The 20,124-nt window shown below is 39.4% G+C and overlaps 1 long non-coding RNA gene across 2 annotated transcripts in view; it reads left to right on the top strand.

The window, feature by feature from the left end:
- The window catches only part of LOC142830606 (uncharacterized), a 127,798-nt gene that overhangs the window by 43,766 nt on the left and 63,908 nt on the right, over positions 1–20,124 (top strand). For both annotated transcript variants that reach the window (XR_012906002.1, XR_012906001.1), the window contains exon 2: positions 13,820–13,920. This is a non-coding gene — a long non-coding RNA (uncharacterized LOC142830606). The remainder of the gene's footprint in view (positions 1–13,819; positions 13,921–20,124) is intronic.

The following is a 20,124-nucleotide window of genomic DNA, read 5'->3' as shown; positions in this document are numbered from 1 at the left end:
GAGCGAGCTGTGGCTCCATGTTGCCACCTGCGGCAGCATCTCCGAAGGGAAGCACCGACACAGATGGGCACAGAGACCAACGCTTTGCTGTCCCTCGGCGAGGCTGACAAGCAAGCAGGAAAAGCTGAGAACCGGCTGTCCAGGGGGGGGGTCCCTTTAAGCACGAGCCTCAGATAGCCTCAGACAGCAGCCACACAACGCAATTACTGACCTGATGCCCTGCCAGAACCAGTTTCAGCCGCCCTTAAATGCGTCCCTGCGTCCAATCAGTGTGGACGCGCTAGTTCGAATCAGCAAAACGCTAATTCGAACTAGTTTTTAGTTCTAGATGCGTTAGTTTGAATTAGCTTAGTTCTAATTAACTAATTCGAACTAAGTTAGTTCGAATTAGCGCTGTAGTGTAGACGTACCCCTAGAGAGTTGTATGAAGATAACCTCTCTCATTTTAATGTTCGCAGGGGCTGAAATAATATTGGATCTACCAAAAGTCTGAATCCTACTTTGTCCTAAAATATATTGCTGTTCCCCTTCCATACACACAAGTGAAGAGAACTTGATTTTCCTTCTCAAATATACTCCTTGGCTGTGTCTAGACTGCATCCCTTTTCTGTAAAAGGGATGCAAATTAGACATATCGCAATTGCAAATGAAGAGTGGATTTAAATCTCCCCCGCTTCATTAGCATAAAAATGGCTGCCGCTTTTTTCTGGCTCAGAGCTTTGCCAGAAAAAAGCTCCAGTCTAGATGCGGATCTTTCAGAAAATAAAGCCTTTTCCGAAAGATCCCTTATCCCTCATTTTAAGAGCCCACGAAAGCTCATCACCTAATAAACCATCTTGTTAGTCTTTAAAGAGCTCAAGCAGTCCTACCACAAAGCGAGGGATCAGAGAGCACTCTCCGGTGTGGCACTGCACACCTGCTACTCCTTTGAGTGTCCCTTGTGATCCACGAGGGCCTGTAGTACCATGGAGAAATACCCCTTCCTATTTATATAGTCCAAGGCATGGTGGTCGGGGCCAGGATAGGGATGTGTATGCTGTATATGACCCCACCCCTGCACTCAGGGAAGCCCATGGCGGCAAAGCCATCAACGATGGTGTCCACATTCCCCAGAGTGACAACCCTCCGTAACAGCACATGGTTGATGGCCTTGGCTACCTGCAGGAGAACAGCCCTGACTGTAGATCTCTCCATGCCAAACTGGCTCCTGATAAAGCAATAGCTGTCCAGTGTGGTGAGCTTCCAGAGGGCAATGGAAATGTGCTCCTGCATGGGGTTGGTGGGTTTCATGTAGTGTCCTGTTGCGTGAGGGCAGGGGTGAGCCATTTATAGAGCTTGAGGAAGATGACCTTCCACATGTGGAAGTTCTGCAGCCACTGCTGGTTATTCCATAGTTGCAGGACCATGAGGTCCCACCTGTACATATTGGTCTCCTGCTGCTAGAAGCAGTCTTCCATGGTGTCCAGGGGACTGAGGGGCATGCACAACAGCAGGAGTACCAGCACCTGGGTAAGCAGGGATGGAGTCCAGGCTGGTCCTCATGGAGCAGCATGCGGGTGGTCTGGATGAATTGCACGATGAGGCACAGCACAAGGCCTGTGAGCCTGGCTCTGCTCTGCACCAGCTCTGGCTCCATGTTGTGAGGGCTGTGGCATCTGCAAGGAAAACCACAGCAGCCTGCTTCGCGTTTGTGTCCTATGAGGGGGGAGGCAGTGGACAAGTGGTGTGTGAGATGCAGTTGTAGAAAAGAACCCCTGTAAGTACGTGTTGCAACTTCCCTGACCAAGCAGCCACAGGAAGTCTCCACCCTCCTGGTGCCCTTCCCAGAGTGCTTCCAGGGGCTCTAAGTCAGAGGCAGGCTCCAATCAGTGTGGCCGTGCTACTTTAAAATAATTCAAAGCTATTTCGATGCTTCCCTGTAGTAGGGACACACTATTTTGATTTTGTTAAACTGGGAGTTATTATATCAAATGTAGTTATTTCAAAATAATTTCCTAGTGTAGACCTGCCCATAAAGAACGCCAACAGATATACCTAACTTGTAGCATTGCTGAAGCTTTAGGTAAAGATTAAGTCTATTTTATTGCTTTTATCACTTCCCTATTCTCCCTTCTTTGCTAAGAGTTCTTTTTTTAAAAGCCACCTAAATAAACACGCTCTTGCAAGAACAATGACAGCACGAGACAATGGGCATAAAGACATATGCCATAAAGTGCTTTTTAAAGTACTGGGATACCACATGTTCTATTTGCAACCTTTAAAGGAAAAAGAATGAGAAAAAACTCTATGCAAATTTTATAATGATTCTTCCTCAACCTAGAGCAATTGTTGAAAAGGCAATAGATATTGGGCTGTTAAGAAGAGAAAATGATATGGAAAATACTGTAAGTCTGTAGCGTAAACCAGCGGCATGTCCTCACTTTTAATGGTGCTTTCTGTTTGGATGCTAGCCATTTTAAAAAAAGCAATTTGAAAAATTATGATCTAGAGGAGGACAAGAATTACTATGTGATACACGAGCCAGACTCTGCTTCTCACTCCAGCCTCTCTGCCTCTGTTAGTATGTCATAAACTAACCACAACAGCAATGGAGAGAATTCTTCTGCTGTAGAAGTTGTATGGAGTAGGGGACACAAACCTACACTACTCCTCTCTGCATCCTTCAGTATAGGTGTATGATGGGTGGGAGAGTGCCCAGGAAATGACCATAGTGCTGTTGTCAGCTGTAAAGTTGTCCCAAAGCAGCCATGAGTAGGCTGTCATAAATTGGAGCAAAGTACTACTTCATGCAACACAGTCAGTCTGTGGAGCTCCTTGCCAGAGGATGTCATTAAGGCCATAAATTTAACAGGGTTTAAAAAAGAACTAGATACATTCATGGAGGTTAGGTCCATTAATGGCTATTAGCCAGGATGGGTAGGCATGATTTCACTAGCCTCTGTTTTTCAGAAAATGGAAATGGATGGCAGGGATGAGATCACCTAATAATTACCTGTTCTGTTCATTCCCTCTGGTGGGCACCTAACATTAGCCACTGTTGGAAGACAGGATACTGGCCTAGATGGACTTTTGGTCTGACTCAGTATGGTCATTCTTGTGTTCTTGTGTTGTGATTTGGTTCTAATTATGTTTCTGAAGAGGATTTCAGTCATTCCAGTCCAAACCTTACATTTTTATTTGTTGGGAAACAACAGCACTGCATTACTTCTAACCATAACTATATTGAGCTCATATATTTTTCAGTGAGATTGAATTTGAGATGATTCATTTTCTCTTTCAAAGTCTATGATATCCTTGATAAAGGTAGCACTTTATATTCAAAAATCGTGTTGATCTGTTGGTGAAGAGTCTCATGGTTTCTGACCCCAAATGACAAACAAGGAATATTGACTATCCCAGATATGCCTGGATACACTTGCTTTATACTAAAGTTACTTGATGATTGTGTTGATTTACCATAATGGATATTTGAGATAAAGGTGCAGGTCTGCTAATGGTAGATGTTAATACATCCACATAAATCCAAATGAAGGCTAACATTCTTATGTAATCTTGTGAAGCCCAGAGATTGAATTGCTCTCTCTGTTCTTCTAGTAATTTCCCCCCAGTGAGAACAAAGATGCTCCCAAAGTATGAAATGCCATGGCTACCCATATCTTGCCAATAAGTGAAATAAATAGTATGGCTCTAATATACTTCTTCATTGCGCATGAAAGTAAAAAACACATCATAAGAGAAAATGCACCCGACAATAAAACAAACCACAAATGTCAAAGGTGAGTGTATTGAGTCACCTCCTGTGACCCTCTTATACTAATGGGGGTGATATTTCAATCTGAAATCCTTAAGTATAGCCATCCATTGTAGTTATAGCACAGTCAATCATAAAACAGCTACTACTCAAATTTAATATAACAGTCACTTTTCTTGCAGGGAAAGACAGTTTTCTTACAAAGTACTGTGCTCATCTGAGCCAATTTATTCCAAGGTCATACAGTTTCAAATGGCTATGTTAATGTAGTGTAGATGCTTTTAGTGTTGTTTAAATCATACAATGGGGGTAAGTGACTGGAGATCAGAAAGGGAACCAGTAAGCCTCTCCTACATCCAATCCCTCCTACTAATGTGATTCACCATCTTGTTTGCATAAAGTGAATATAAATTACAAAATACATTACAGACCAGTCCAGATAAGTACCTGCTATAAGGGGTCATTGCATTTCCTCTCATCTTAAACGGCTAAAGCCCGAAATGAGTAATCACACAATCCTGACTTTTATTTCCTCACTAATGTCAGGTCTGTGGGTGTCATGATCTGGGTGGTGCTAAGGGTTGAGGGGGGCTGATACGGCATACTCACTGCCCCTGACCCACCCCTTCTACCTGTGGCCTTTCTCTCCTCCCCCCTCCCCACACCCACTTTGCCTAACATGGCTGTCTTCTTGCCTGCAGATAGGTTGCCCTACAAATCTAAATCAACCAACCAGGCCTTACACACAAATACTACAAACAATCTGAGAAGTTAATATACTTAAGAGATTTGCTAATATTCAAGGAGAGAGACACTTTGCAGTACTCAGTTCTGAATCACCAAACAAGAGATATTCCCACGTACAGTCACTGTACAGTTATTTCATCTGGAGGCTTGTTTTATGGGTTTGAATTTTTTCAGTGGCCCAATATTTTAGTGCTATTCCATACCTAAGAGCCAGGAGAGAATATATAACTCACCTGATGGGGTGGGAAATTGCATTTGACAGCTGGATATTTCTCATTGAAACTCCACCTTTATCTCTGCTAACAAGGTTATATTAAGAAGTTAATACAGCAGGCATTTAGTGTTTAAGGGGAGAATGGCATCTTTGTATTTTTCTGTGATCAAATGTATAATGTGAAATATTTTAAAGGATGACAAGTGTATCATTAGGCTGTTACAATATTACAATAAAAGGAAAACAGCTAGTGACATAAAATATACATTATCTATAATACAATAGAGACTTGGTCTTTTCTACCATCAGTGAACAGAGAGAGACATTTATTAATGTAAATAGGATTTTTGCTGGGACTTTTAATATATCCCTTAATGATAAGTTTTGCCTACTTCACAAAATACAATCTCGGCAGTTTAAAACCACCACTTTTGTGCATATTGCAGCCTAGAGTAATGTGCACATGACAAGGATTACCATTAACTTCTCTCTCTGGTAGATGCAGTTTTCAGCCCAACCAATCTCCAGAATGTCTGTATGAAAGTCTGGGTGTTGTATTTAAGAATTCCTCCATACAGCAATGAGGCTTGTGAAAGTAAGCATTACAGTACATTGTTCTCTGATAATCATCCTAAACAGACAAGGACATGTTTCAGTGTGAAGGGCCCTATATAGGGGCATGTCTAGACTACATGCCTCTGCCGACAGAAGGATGTAAAATAGGTTACCCGACATACTCAATGGAGCAGGGATTTAAATATCCCCGGCTTCATTAAAATAAAAATGGCCACTGCGATGTGCTGGCTCAGCTGATTGTCACACAGCGCGGCAGTCAAGATGCAGATCGGTCGAAAGGGGAAGCCTTTGTCAACCGCTCCCTTCTGCCTTGTGAAACGAGGTTTACAGGAGTGGTCGACAAAGGCTTCCCCTGTCAACCAATCCACGTCTTGATGCCGCGCTGTGCCGACAATCAGCTGAGCCAGCACAGCGTGGCGGACATTTTTATTTTAATGAAGCTGGGGATTTAAATCCCCGCTTCATTGAGTATGTCAGGTAGCTTATTGTACATGCCTCTGTCGGCAGAGGCATTTAGTCTAGACATACCCTAGATGACTTTCTTTTCAGACACTGGATTGTGCCCTCATACCACATGTTTGCTTAATGAGAAGCATGTGGCATAGTCTCAGTAGTAACAGTTACTTGGATAGATGCAAACAATTTTTGTAGTTTTCCATGGATCTTTAACTGGCATGATGGAACATCACTTTTCTCACCTGCAATGAAGGCAAGAGAATGCCTTCCTTAGAATTGTTATGTGTTTTATTTGGGTGCTTACCTGCAGCTGAGCATTCTTATTACCTCAGGCTATTTCACATGAGGAAGTACACATGAGGGCTATGTGGTTTTTGGACAGCTATAAGCCTGAGGGGATGGTGCTTCACAAGGTGTCTGCTGGCAACAGGCAAGCTCCCATTGGCCAGAAACTAGCTAATGGGATTTTCTTGGGGGTGGGGGTAGCACATGAAGCCTCTCGTCCCTCACCCAGGCTCACAGCTGGTCAAACAGAGCCCTGTAATGTCCACTTTTCTCAGCAGCATGAGGGGGCAGGCAGGGCATCTGCTTGAGCTTCCCGCTGCATCCACAGGCTGTACCTGGCAGCTTGCTGGGCTGGATCTAGCCGCAAAGGGTATTTTGCACAAGCCTGACCTAATCTCTCTACAGAGTGTGGAATCTGTTACTCCACCCCCTTCCGCAGAGTATCCAGGGAAAAAAGATGTTGTTGGTTGCATAGTATCCTACAGGAATAGGGTGAGTTCTTTCAATCGGAGGGATAGTTAGGAAGACTGAATTGGTCTGTGCTTCACAGAGGCAAGAGACCAAATTAACATCTTCAAAATGAAACTGTAAGCTGTTTGAGAAGACAGGCCAATCTATGTGGTAGGAAATGAGGAAGAGGCGGAGACATTCCTTTGCCTGTTCTGTAATTCATCTTGTTTTTACAGGTTTTAACGTTCTTAAATGTTAAAACATATCATCTCCATTTCTATTGCTACAGCCTGGAGTTCAGTCTCTCAACCAACCATATCTACTTTCTCCCATATTCTCCTTTTGTAAAACATTTGCTGCTCTTAACTATCACTGAATTTTGGTTGTCATTCCCCTCTCTGCTTTTACTGCAATTTTTCCTGTCTCCATAAATGTTTGAACAACCCCCTTAAAATCCACATTGGGACCGTTCTTAAATCTTGAATGCTTTTTAAAATTTATTTCCCAAAGTTTCTTTACATCGGTAATGAGGAGAGCTTTACAAAATGCAACGGGGAAAAATTTCCACAGAAATAGAGTTATGGTTTGTTCAATAAGGGCCACATTATGACTCTGGTCTCCTCCAATACAGGAGAATAAGGAACTTCCATACTCTGGTATGAACTATATGTGCCATAGGTAGCAGTGGTGCTGGGGAAAGCGGGGCAATGGAGAAAATACAACTGTAACTTGATCACTACTTGGATTAGACAGGAAAGCAGATGGAATGGGCAGCTTCTTAATCCATTCCCCTCCCTTCCAAAGCCCCAGCAAGTGCAGCTGAGGCAGTACAAGGCAGAATATCAGCTGTAACAGGTAAAGGGCTAGCACAGTTTTATTTCTGAACTGGAGCTAAGGGGAGGCTGGGACTGAATTTTGATACTCAGAAACACAGGGTTAGATGCTGTTCTCTTATTTGTGGGAATAATCGCACTGAGTAAGGTAATCCAGATTTCAGCCAAGTTTTTGAAGTTTGCACTTAACTAATAAAACATTCCCCTCCATAATCTCAATTTAATTAATTTACCACAGGAAACAAACAGTGCACTGCATGAAAAGTATCAAGGGTCCCACAAGTTTAAAGAAATGCATTAGGAGCTGCAGCCTTGAGAATTCACGTTAGGAAGAGTAACCACTAGATGCCATCATTTTAAGAGGACATAATGCGGCTTTTAATGCTTTTAAGATATCTTGAATTCTTATGCTAACCCTGAAGCAGTTTTTCTGCAAGAATCTTTATCTTCAATTAACACAAAAGATTAGTATATGGAGCTTTAAAGTAGATACACAACTGGCATAACAATCATATTATAAAAATAAAATACACATGGGACGTCTCTTCACTATGCACATCTGCCCTCTTCTTTCCTGTATGCATCATTTTTGCTGAAGAAAAAGTCATTTTAACTTTGACTAAAATTTAGCACCCTTTTCCATGTATAATAGCAAAGACTCAAGTTCCACAAGAACTCTTGCAACAATTCAACTTGGTGTGGTGTGGCAGAGACTGTGGTCTGCATTTCCCACTTAAAAAAAAAAAGCTGGGAAAGGTGCCTACAATGTCTCAGGAAATGTATACAAAATAGGAAATTACTATCTAGTGATCATCTACTGAAAGTGATCATGACATGATAGAGTTCATGATTCTAAAGAATGGTGGAAGGGAGAACAACAAAATAAAGACCATGGATTTCAAGAAGGTAGACTTTAGTAAACTCAGGCAGTAGGTAGGTAAGTTTCCATGGGAAGCAAGTCTAAGAGGAAAAACAATTGAGTACAGTTGGAAGTTTTTCAAAGAGACATTATAGTTTGCAAGAGCAAACTATTCTACTGAGTAGGAGAGATAGGAAGTATGTCAGGAGACTAACCTGACTTAATAAGATCTTAAATGATCTTAAAATCAGAAATGAGTCCTACAAAAAGTGGAGACTAGGTCATATTACAAAGGATGAATACAGAGAAACAACAAAAGTATTTAGGGAGGTGGGGGAATTAGAAAGACCATAGCACAAATAGCGTTCAATCTAGCTTGAGACGTAAAAGGTAACAAGAAAACATTCTACAAAAATTGGAAACAAGAGGACAATGAAGAACAGAGTAGGTCCCATGCTCAGTGGAGAGGGAAAATCAATAATTGAAAATATGGAAATGGCGCATGTGTTTAATAATTTCTTTGTTTTGGTTTTCTCCAAGAAAGTTGGTGGTGATTGGACACCTAACATGTTGAATGCCAGTTCAGAAGTTAAAATAGGAAAACAACAAGTTAAAATTACTTAGACAAGTCAGATGTCTTCAAGTCACCAGGGCCTGATGAAATGCATCCTATAATACTCAAGAAGATGACTGATTTTTTACATGATCGATGCAGAAAAGAATGCAGCAAAATGAAGATGGTGCATAGGCTACAGTGAAACTTTGGAACTTGAGAGATCACTAATAATACTGGCTAAAACAAAAGGAAAAACTATGTAGCACTTTAAAGACTAACAAGATGGTTTAATAGGTTTCATGGGCCAGACCCACTTCCTCAGATCATATTCTGGAAGAGAATTGGCATGACCATATATACCAAAAGAATACAATGAAAAAAGTGAACACATTATTAAACTGACAAATCAGATTTAGTACAGAAGGTAGGACGAGAGAGAGGGAGGGAGTGAATAGCTATTTATGAGTCAATGAATGGCTTATCAGGGGTGATAAGTGGGGAAGCTATCTTTGTAATGAGTAAGGTAATTAGCTTCTTTGTTAAGGCCCATTCTTACAGTGTCAGATTTAAGCATGAATGAAAGTTCTGCAGTTTCCCTCTGCAATCGGGTGTTAAAGTCTCTTTGCAGTAAGATACATGTAGTAAGGTCGTTAAGACTATGTCCAGGTAGGTTGAAATGAAAAGCAACTGGTTTTTCCTCGTGAAGATATCTGATGTCTGATTTGTGGACATTAATTCTTTGGCAAAGTGTCTGAGTAGTCTGTCCAATATACATAGCAGAAGGACACTGTTGAAACATGATGGCAGAAATTATATTTCTGGATGAACAGAAATATGTGTTCTTGCCAATATAACTGATATGGTTAGGTCCAGTGATGGTATCACCAGAGTAAATATGTGGACAAAGTTGGCAACGGGGTTTGTTGCAAGGGAAAGTTCCAGGGTTGGTATTAATGTGGTATATCCTGTGATGGCAAGAATCCTCCTGGGGTTAGGTGGTTGTCTATAGGAGACTATAGGTCTGTCCCCCAGAGCCTCTCGGAGTGTAGCATCCTGTTCCAATATAAGTTGTAGGTTATTGATAATGTGTTGGGCAGGTTTAAGTTGGGGGCTATAGGTGATATACAAGTGGCGTTCTATTGTTTGTTTTCTTGGGCCTACCGTGAAGTAGATGGTTCTTGGGTATTCGTTTGGCTCTTTCAATTTGTTTTTTTATTTCCCCTGGTGGGTAATTGAGATTTACAAATGGTTGGTAGAGATCTTGAAGTTTCTGGTCTCTGTCAGTGGGATTGGAGAAGATGTGGTTGTAACTAAGGGTTTGACTATAGATGGTGGATCGTATGGTGTGTCCTGGATGGAAGCTGGAGGCATGTAGGTAAGTGTAGCAGTCAGTGTGTTTTCTGTAGAGAGTTGTATTTAATTTTCCATCAGTGATTTGTACTGTGGTTTACAGGAAATGGATCTCTCGTGTTGAATGGTCCAGGCTGAGATTGATGGTGGGGTGTAGGTTGTTAAAGTCTCTATGGAATGCTGTCCAGTGTTTCTTGGCCATGGGTCTAGATCATAAAGATGTAATTGATGTAGCATAAGTAAAGGAGGAAAAGTTTCCTGAGATCCCTTCCCCTTTTATCCCTCCTTCACCATCAATCTCAGGTTTAGGTTTAATATTAAGAAAAACTTCCTCTCAGTGTCGAATCTCCTTCACTGGAAGTTTTTAAGCAAAGGTTAAAAAACACCCAGCGGTGGTCTAGTTATTGCTTAGTCCTGCTCTGTGTACTAGACTATATGACCTTTTGAGGTCCCGCCAATCCTACACTTCTATGATTCTGTTCAATTTCCTAAATTTCCTAACATGGACTTCCTTTGTGATCTTCTACAAATAATTTAATAAGGAATCTGATGGCAAAAGCTTATGTTCTAACACCCTAATACATTTGTTAGTCTTTAAAGTGCTACCGAATTCCTTCTTTTTGCTGAAACAGACTAACATTATTTCCTCTCTGAAATAATTTAATCTTTCTGTGACTCAGTTCACCATCTGTAAAATACATCTGTAAAATTTCTCTACATTGTGTGTTGTTGTGAGGTGTTCAGATATTAATGAAAGGAAGTTCCTAAGGTAGATAGCTATTGTACTGTAAACAATATTACTTTGTAATGACATCACCTATAGATTGATTTTATTGCATTATGTTTTTTTTCTTTTATTTTGATTTTCTCTACTTGTGAAGTATCACATAGATCTGCCATAGTTTCTGAAGTGCCTTCAAGTTCTCTTCAGCTTTTCTAGTGGGAAATATTGGTACATTTCTAGTTCACATTGCTTTGAGCTTTGTGCAGCAGAGGAAGGGGAAAATACAGGAATTTATGTTGGTATAATTCCTAAAAAGGCATAGGAATTCATGATTAAGGAGTTCATGATTAAGTATTTATCCATGTCAAACATTACTCATGCACACAAATACAGATAAAATATTGTGCCAGGGAATTCAGACTGAAGACAGATTAAATAATATGTTTAATTTACCTTATTGTACTTTAAATATTACTCCAATAAAACTTAGGGAGAAACATCAACTGTGGTTCAATAACGCAGATTGAGGTAATAATGGAATTTTTATTATGAACCAAAGTTCCTGATTTTTTTCCTTAAATTTCTTTTTTAAATTATTTATTTTGTATATATAATCAGCAATATTGGGTTACTTCCTCTCACCCAATCTGCTCTTCTTGCACACTGAAATGGTATAAAGAAATGGGAGCTGCGTTAACTTATGTAGGTATAAAGCTAGCATCTCTGGATCCTAAACCAGCATCTTCCTGTCAGAGGACAAATTAGGGCAAGGTGTAAATGTATTCTGTGCTCTGGCATCAACCAGATGCTGGATATTCCTTTATGGACAGATACCAACTGGTGGGAATTTATGGCAGTCCCAAAGAGCTATTAGTAAGATTACGTGGGTTAAATTTAATAACCTGGTCAAATTCCAAATCAAGTACATTCTGTCAATCTAAAATTCCCCCTGCAGTTTTATATGGGTAAAACATCCTTCACATGCTAATCTTCCAGTAGTGTTTTGCTATTTGTGGTGCAGTGCTAAACAGTTACCCAAGAGAGCTACATTTTATTGGTGGGATAAAAGACATATATATTAGGAGAAGATGCCTTTTATAGAAAACTACAACATTTAAACTTTCATGAAATATATTGAGTGTATTCAAAGATAGTATGGAAAACTGCTATCACTGTTATATCTGTAAAAAGAGTATATCAATGAAAAATTAAATCATACCTAGGCCCAATACCATCAGCCAATTTTCAACCCTGAGACATTTTTGAGTATGTTAAGGTTTGTAATATAAGAATCGTGACAGACTTAGGTGCTATAATCTGTTATTTGTATTACTGGTCCAAGTCACATGAATCATTTAAAAAGCCTTCTTCATCTGTTTTAATACAATCAACATGTTGAAGAATTAAATTAATTTAATATATGCCAGAGGTAATAAAATTAATGAAGATGCTCACATACGTTTTATATGCAGCTGGCACTGATGGTTATTTTGAACAAGCAATAGCAACTCTGTCTCCTTTCTGAGTCATGTAAGCTGCATTTTCTAGTACCATTAAAGAAAATCATCAGTCTAAATAAGACAAACAGAATTCTTGGCACAATTAGGTTTTTCTTTTCTTGCAAAGAGTTCAGTGACTTTACAAGTGTATCCTACTTACAGATGTTCAAGTTAATTTTACCATCAGATTTCAGATGGATTGCACAATTGAATTTTCCTTTTGATTATGCCCTAAATAAGGATGAAATATATAAAATTGTAGTAAATTTATCTCAGAAGTCTAAATGGAGCAAGCAGATTGTCAGGAACAAAATGAACCATTTTTGTGGACATATGGATAGTGATGAATACCAGTGTTTCATTTCAAATTTCAGTTAAAGTGATGACCTGTTTTTCATTCTCTCTTCACTTTTCATAGATTTAAAATCATTTTTCTGAAATTGTCAGTGACCATTTAAAATAAGCAATTTATAAGTAAATACTTTGTCAGTTTATATTATGATTTGTAGTGTGATTAAAAAGCAGACTGTAATTGTTTGCCTCTTATATTTTGATGTAACTAGAAGTCATTAATGGAAATATTTAATGAATCTATGAAACTTCATATACTGAAATTAGGTTTTATTGCCAAAGGCTAGAATAGCTTTACAATGATTATCTAGGAAATTCTTGGAAGATGAAGTAATGTAATAAATACTTGAATAAGATAAAAAGTGGTATTGATCAAATAAATGGTCATAAACACAGTTTATGTATATTGTTTACTGGCTTTTAATCCAGGTTTATTTTTCACTGTTGACACCTACTCTTCACAACTTAAGTAAGAAACCACATTTTCAAGCAACCAGTTGCCATTGTTCATATAAAAGTCATATCAGTCACAATGTCTGCAAAGTGGATAAAGAAGAGGATGTATTTATTAAGGGCTCCTTATTTACCTGCAGAGGTCCCTTTCAAATTCAATTATCAGAACAGTCTCCTTCTGACCCTCTTACAGAGCTATAGAGAATTACCCAAAGAGGAGTTCAATAAATCTGTACACAATCTGCAGTTTAAATCTTTAACATTTAGTTAGTTAGCACTCCAAGATGAAGTCACTTGAGTATAAAGTTGTGAACTGTTTGAGTATTTGTGATTTTTCTTATGCTTCCAATTTCCAGGGAGTAACCCAGATCATGTCAGAAAACTGAAGCAGTGGAAATCTCACAAAATAGCCTGTTCTTGAGGTTTTCCATCCTACCTCTGTAGACTCAGTAGACGTAACTATAGATCAGAGAAGAGTGCTTTGTTGCTTTTTTAAAATTTAAATTGTACCATATATCCCTTTGAGGTTTGCTCATCATCATTGTTGTCCAGACTGTGCCAATACAATCCATGTTATTAAAAGAAAAGATGTATTTTATTTAGCTCTTTTGTTGCAGTCAATACTTAAAATCAAAGTCTGTACTGTGTGCATTCATATCAAATCTCCAGACAAAATATTTACCACTTCCTTCTGTTATCCATCTTTTTTCATTAGGATTCTATTGGACCAGCTGGGGAATACATATCCTTGGAATCCTTAAGGGCAGGAGTTAGAACCTCTCTCCATCTGTCTTCCTATTATCCCCATGGATCTGGGTAAGAAGAGATGGGGTAGGAGGGCCTGTGACTTGTTACCAGTAGCAAATGCTGATTCACCCGTGCTAAGTCTCTTGGCATCCTTTGGCTAGTCACTGGAGTTGGGAGGAATTTTGCTCACACCTCAGACTGGCATGAACATCTTTTCCAATACATGTGGGATTTATTAAACTGTCATTTTGGCATATCATTTTGACATATTTATTACAACTTTTGAGGGTAGACATCCAGGATATAATTGTGATAACAAGGTCCAGCCTACAGTCACCAAAGAGCAGTATAGGAGAGGAAAGCCTTTGTTTGGGATCTGCTGTGGTATGCAGGAGGGAATGTTGTACAGATTGAATTAACCTTTGTCAGGATGCTGAGCTCTTGCATCAGTCAAGTGTGGACTGTCCTATCTGAGCCTATAGACAGGATTAAAAGCAGGAGGCAAAATTAGCATTCCCAAACAAGATGGGGATTCCACATCTAATGACACATACCACACTGGACTGGGATGTTGCTAGATTTTTGGGGTAATGAATTAAAGCTGGTTGAAAAGTCGGAATTTAAATAATTTACATTCTGTGCTCAATCTGCAGTTTAAATCTTTAATGTTCAGTTAGCTAGTATTCCAAGATGAAGTCATTTGATAATGGGTAGATGCTGACATTTCAAACTCTCATTTTGAAATGTAGTGAAAAGTAAAAATGTGGCCATTAAACATCTGAAAAATTTGGATTCAGAAACATAAAATTGTTTCATTTCAATGTCAAAACATAATATTAAAATATCATATATATATGTATGTAAATTATTAAATGTATTAAATAATGTTAAAGTTGATATCCTTTGCATTATAAAAGTTTAAACAAAATGTCAAAATGAAACTTTTTGCATTGTCAGAAGGAAACATTTTCACCTTTTCAAAATTAAATGATTTATTTAAAATTTGGTCAAAAACAACACATTCCTCAAAAAACTGCATTTTCTAAAGGAGGCAATTTTTAACCAGTTCTTTGTTTAACCTTTCACAGTTATTTGTACTCACTTACATATTTCAATAAGCCTTAGTTCTGTAGTTAAACTATATCACTACATTTCACTACATTTAAAAATAAAATTGAAATTCAGCATTTATCCACAGAATGTAAAGTATTTCAATTTCATATCAGGTGCGTTTTGTGTCTTATTGACCTTACATAAAAACAACAATACTGAGTCAGAGCAAAGGTCCATCTAGCCCAGTATCGTGTCTCCTGACAGTGGCCAATTCCAGGTGCCCCAGAGGGAATGAATAGAACAGGCAATAATCAAGTGATCCCACCCCTGTCACCCAGTCCCAGCCTCTGACAAAGAAAGGCTAGGGGTACCATTCCTGACTCTCCTGGCTAATAGCCATTGAAGGACGTATTCTCCATGAGTTTATCTAGCTCTTTTTTGAACACCATTAGAGTCCTCTGGTAAGGAGTTCCATAGGTTAACTATGCATTGTGTAAAGAAATGTTTCCTTTTGTTTATTTAAAACCTGCTATCTATAAATTTCAGTTGGTGACCCCTAGTTCTTGTGTTATAGGAACAAGTAAATAGCTTTTACTTTACTTACTTTCTCTACCCCGTCATGATTTCATAGACCTCTGTCATTTCCCTTGTTAGTTTCCCCTTTTCTAAGCTGAAAAGTCCCAGTATTATTACTCTCCCCTCATATAGTAGCTATTCCATACACCTACTCAATTTTGTTGCTCTTTTCTGAATTTTTCCAATGCCAAGATATCTTTTTATGAGATGAAACAACCACATCTGCACCCAGTAGTCAAGATGAGGGTGCACCATGAATTTATATTGAGGCAATAAAATATTCTCTGCCTTATTCGCTATCTCTTTTTTAATGATTCCTAATATTCTCTTTCCTTTTCTGACTGCTGCTGCACATTAAGTGGGATGTTTTCAGAGAACTATCTACAATGACTTCAAGATACTAGAGTGGTAACAGCTAATTAATCCCCATAGTTTTACACATATAGTTGAGATTGTTTTCCAATATGCTTTACTTTGCATTTATTACCATTGAATTTCATTGGCCATTTTGTTGTCCAGTTGAACTTAACTATTTTGAGCAGTTTTGTATCATCTGCAAATTTTGCCACCTCTCAGTTCACCCCTTTCTTTAGATCTTTTGTGATTATGTTGAATATGCTCACATCATTTTCTTCTGATCCTACTTATTACTATGGCAAAGAAATTCAATTTTTAATTGAAAGAAATAAAATCTAGGTAATTGAACAGAATTTGACCAGGGAGGTTGTTTTGTTTGCTTCATATTGGTTGCAGCTCTCTCTGAGTGCTCAAACTATTTGTGTTTTAAATTACCTATTTAAATCCTAGCTTCTGTCATGGGATCTTCTTTAAAGACAAATACAACTACACAAAATTTGGAACATCATTCTTCTTCATGCTAAAGAATATTACCAGGAGAATTCTGTTTTCCTGCAGCTATGCTTCAAAAAGTTAAACAGCATGCATGAAGTTCATTATCACAAGCTCAGGACTTAAAATATGCACACAGTGGGTATGTGGGAGAGACTTAAGGTCTGTGCAGACCAAATTTATGAAGTATGATCTACAGCCAAAAAGTAATTAAAATCAGTCTTCACTACCCATGAATAACATATGTTTCCTTTTGACTAGATGATCCACTAGTGCTTCAGAAGAGCAGATTGCTAATCTGAAAACAGACAGTTTTATAAGGATTTGAGAAATAAGTCTTGATAGCAAAGTAGGGAACATAACTGAAAAGACTCCAGCGGGTCACACCATCTGTCCTGCATGGTATCAGTGTTCATCAGCTCATATTTTCATGAGCTGGAGTGATGATCAAACCATTAAAACTGACTAGGTCCACTGCTTGAACACACAACTCTTACTGAAATTGTCACAGGTGCAGAGAAGCAGGAACATTTGATGAGTCCCTAAGCACCAATTTAAGGTAAGACCCCCCTACCCCTGGTATCTCCCTCATTTTGCCTGACACAACCAAAATCTCAATTTAATTTTTCCTTCCTGACAGCTTAACTCTTCTCACTCCATTCCCTAAGACTGCTCCAGAGCAGGCAGTATACATAATAGGTTGTCTGTTCAAATGCAGGTGAGGTAAGAAGAAAAGTAACCCAGGTAAGAGACAATACAGCTATGCTGCCTTGCCTCTGACTTCAACCCCACCAGTGACTGCTCTAGTGGCCTGAACAAGAGAAGCAAATATTTTTCTGAGCAACTTACTATGGAATACTTATGAACAATTGTTTGAAACTAGTACAAGCAATATGGAGAACTCAAGTTAAGAAAAATAAAATGTCAAGTAGTGAAACACTAGGAACAGCGAAAGTATCAAAATAAATCGATGTTGGTGCTCTTTCTGATAGGCAGGACCATGCAGATGAACTGTTGTATTATTTATCAGCCTACAGTCTGGGTCCCAAGTCTAAGTTTTTCATTTATGTGCAAAGCAGGGGCATGAAAAATTCACCTCATGTAAATCCATGAAGGTGAGTAAACTGAATAGGACAATGTTTCTTCCATACCAATATATGCAGAAAGTGTAACTGAACAGACAAATGTGTGGTTTGTCTGGAAAAAGGTCAGCATTTAGATATGGTTTAGTCTGACAACTAAATACAACAAATACAACAAAAAATCTTTCAAGTCTTTTCTTATAACAGCTTTGTCAAAAGAATTATATATTTTCAAATGCATGTTGCTATTTTGGGGCCTAATCCAAAGCCCAATTGCTTAAAGGACGAGGCCCTTCATAAACCAATAGGTTATAAACATTCATTGTGAAATGTGATAGTATGGAATAATGTATTTAAATGGTATCCAGATTATTGCCATACCATTGCATGAGGTCTCATACTTCTTCCAGCCATAGAAGTCACCTGTTTGTACTATACACATATATTATGTTCACAATACAGGTTGAATGTCTGTAATATGGATTTCCCTAGTCTTGCAACAGCCCTGCTCCAGCATTGGAGCACTCAGGGTGTGTCTAGACTACATGGCTCCATCGACAGAGCCATGTAAAGTAGTTTACTCGACATAGTCAATGAAGCAGGTATTTAAATAATCCCTGCTTCATTAAAATAAAAATAGTCACCGCGCTGTGCAGACAGCCAGCTGATCCGGCACAGCATGGCAGTCTAGATGCGGCACGGTTGACAAGGGAAGCCTTTGACGACCGCTCCGGGTTGCCTTGTGAAATGACAAAGGCTTCCCTTGTCGACCGCACCGCGTTTAGACTGCTGCGCTGTGCCGGGTCAGCTGATTGTCGGCACAGCGTGGCAGCCATTTTTATTTTAATGAAGCAGGGATTATTTAAATCCCCGCTTCATTGACTATGTCAAGTAAAATACTTTACATGGCTCCGTCAACAGAGCCATGTAGTCTAGACACACCCTCACAGGGAAAAACTGATGGGCTGGGGCCAGGAGCATTGCTAGAGTAGGGAAAAATGGAGTCCCAGGACTGATGGCCAGAAGCAGAACCTCAGCACCACAGGAGCTAGTGGCTGGGAGTGGAGCCTCAGAATGTCAGGGCTGGCAGTCAAGAGCAGAGCCCTAGTGTCTGAAATTGGAGGAGCTGGCACTGACCTCCCCTCATTCAGCAAATTCCCTGGTTTAGTACCAGTCAGGTCCCAAGGGTTCCAAGCCAGGGATGTTCAACCTGTAGTCCTCACAATATACATTCCATTAGTGATGCTCCTTAGTGATGTGTCTCTGCAAGGCACAGCCTCAACCCACCACTGGACATTCACATTAAGTGCACTGCTCTGTTAAAGAATCAGTACATCATAGTTCATCTATTTAAATGGGATAAGTGCCATCCCTTCCCTTCAATCACACCATTGGGTTGATTTATAGGAAAAGTAAAATAAGGTTACTAACAAAAGAGCACGGGTTAAGAGATATCAAGAAAGAAAGCTAAAAATGGTTACCAGCAGATAAAGGTGAAAATGTATCTAAAAATCTAAAACTTAAATTAGCAAGATACAATCCTTATTCAAAAGCAGCAAGGAGTCCTGTGGCACCTTATAGACTAACTGAAGTATTGGAGCATAAGCTTTCGTGGGCAAAGACCCACTTCATCAGATGCATGTAGTGGAAATTAAACAAAGACTGTGAATGGCTCGCTAACTACAAAAGCAGCTTCTCCTCTCTAGGAATTCACACCTCCAGATCAGCTACTAGAAGTGGGCCTCATCCTCCCTGATTGGATGCACCTCGTCATCTCCAGACTGATTCTGGCCTGCATATTTATACCTGCCTCTGGAAATTTCCATTACAGGCATCTGACGAAGTGGGTCTTTGCCCACGAAAGCTTATGCTCCAACACTTCAGTTAGTCTATAAGGGTGTGTCTAGACTACATGTCTCTGTCGATGGAGGCATGTAGATTAGACAGATAGGCAAAGGGAAATGAAGCCACGATTTAAATAATTGCGGCTTCATTTAAATTTACATGGTTGCCGTGCTGAGCCGACAAACAGCTGATCAGCTCTTTGTTGGCTCTGTGCGCTAGTCTGGACGTGCCGTGCCGAACTGAAAGCCTTTTATCAACATCCCCCTTATGCCTCGTAGGATGAGGTTTACAGGGGATGTCGATAAAAGGCTTTCATTTCAACAGGGGAGCGTCCAGGCTAGCGCCCGGAGCCGACAAAGAGCTGATCAACTGTTTGTCGGCTCAGCATGGCAGCCCTGTAAATTTAAATGAAGCCGCGATTATTTTAATCATGGCTTCATTTCCCTTTTTCGAATACACAAATCTACATGCCTCCGTCGACGGAGGCATGTAGTTTAGACGTACCCTAAGGTGCCACAGGACTCCTCACTGCTTTTTCAGATTCATACTAACATGGCTACCCCTCTGATACTTGAGTCCTTATTCAAGTTATTTTCTTTTATACAGCTTTTTCAGCTTTTTACTTGCCATTCTGACCAGGACACATTAAAGAGATCAAATCACTGAGGGTATGTCTACACTACAAAGTTAATTCGAACTAACAGCCATTAGTTCGAATTAACTTTGATAGGCGCTACACAGGCAAACCGCTAGTTCGAACTTAATTCAAATTAGCGGAGCGCTTAATTCTAACTAGGTAAACCTCATTCTACGAGGACTAACGCCTAGTTCGAATTAAGTAGTTCGAATTAAGGGCTGTGTAGCCACT

Source organism: Pelodiscus sinensis, chromosome 9 (assembly GCF_049634645.1).
Source record: "Pelodiscus sinensis isolate JC-2024 chromosome 9, ASM4963464v1, whole genome shotgun sequence".
Lineage (NCBI taxonomy): Eukaryota > Metazoa > Chordata > Testudines > Trionychidae > Pelodiscus > Pelodiscus sinensis.
Note: the sequence above shows the minus strand (reverse complement) of the source record. Positions and strands in the feature narration are given on the sequence as shown.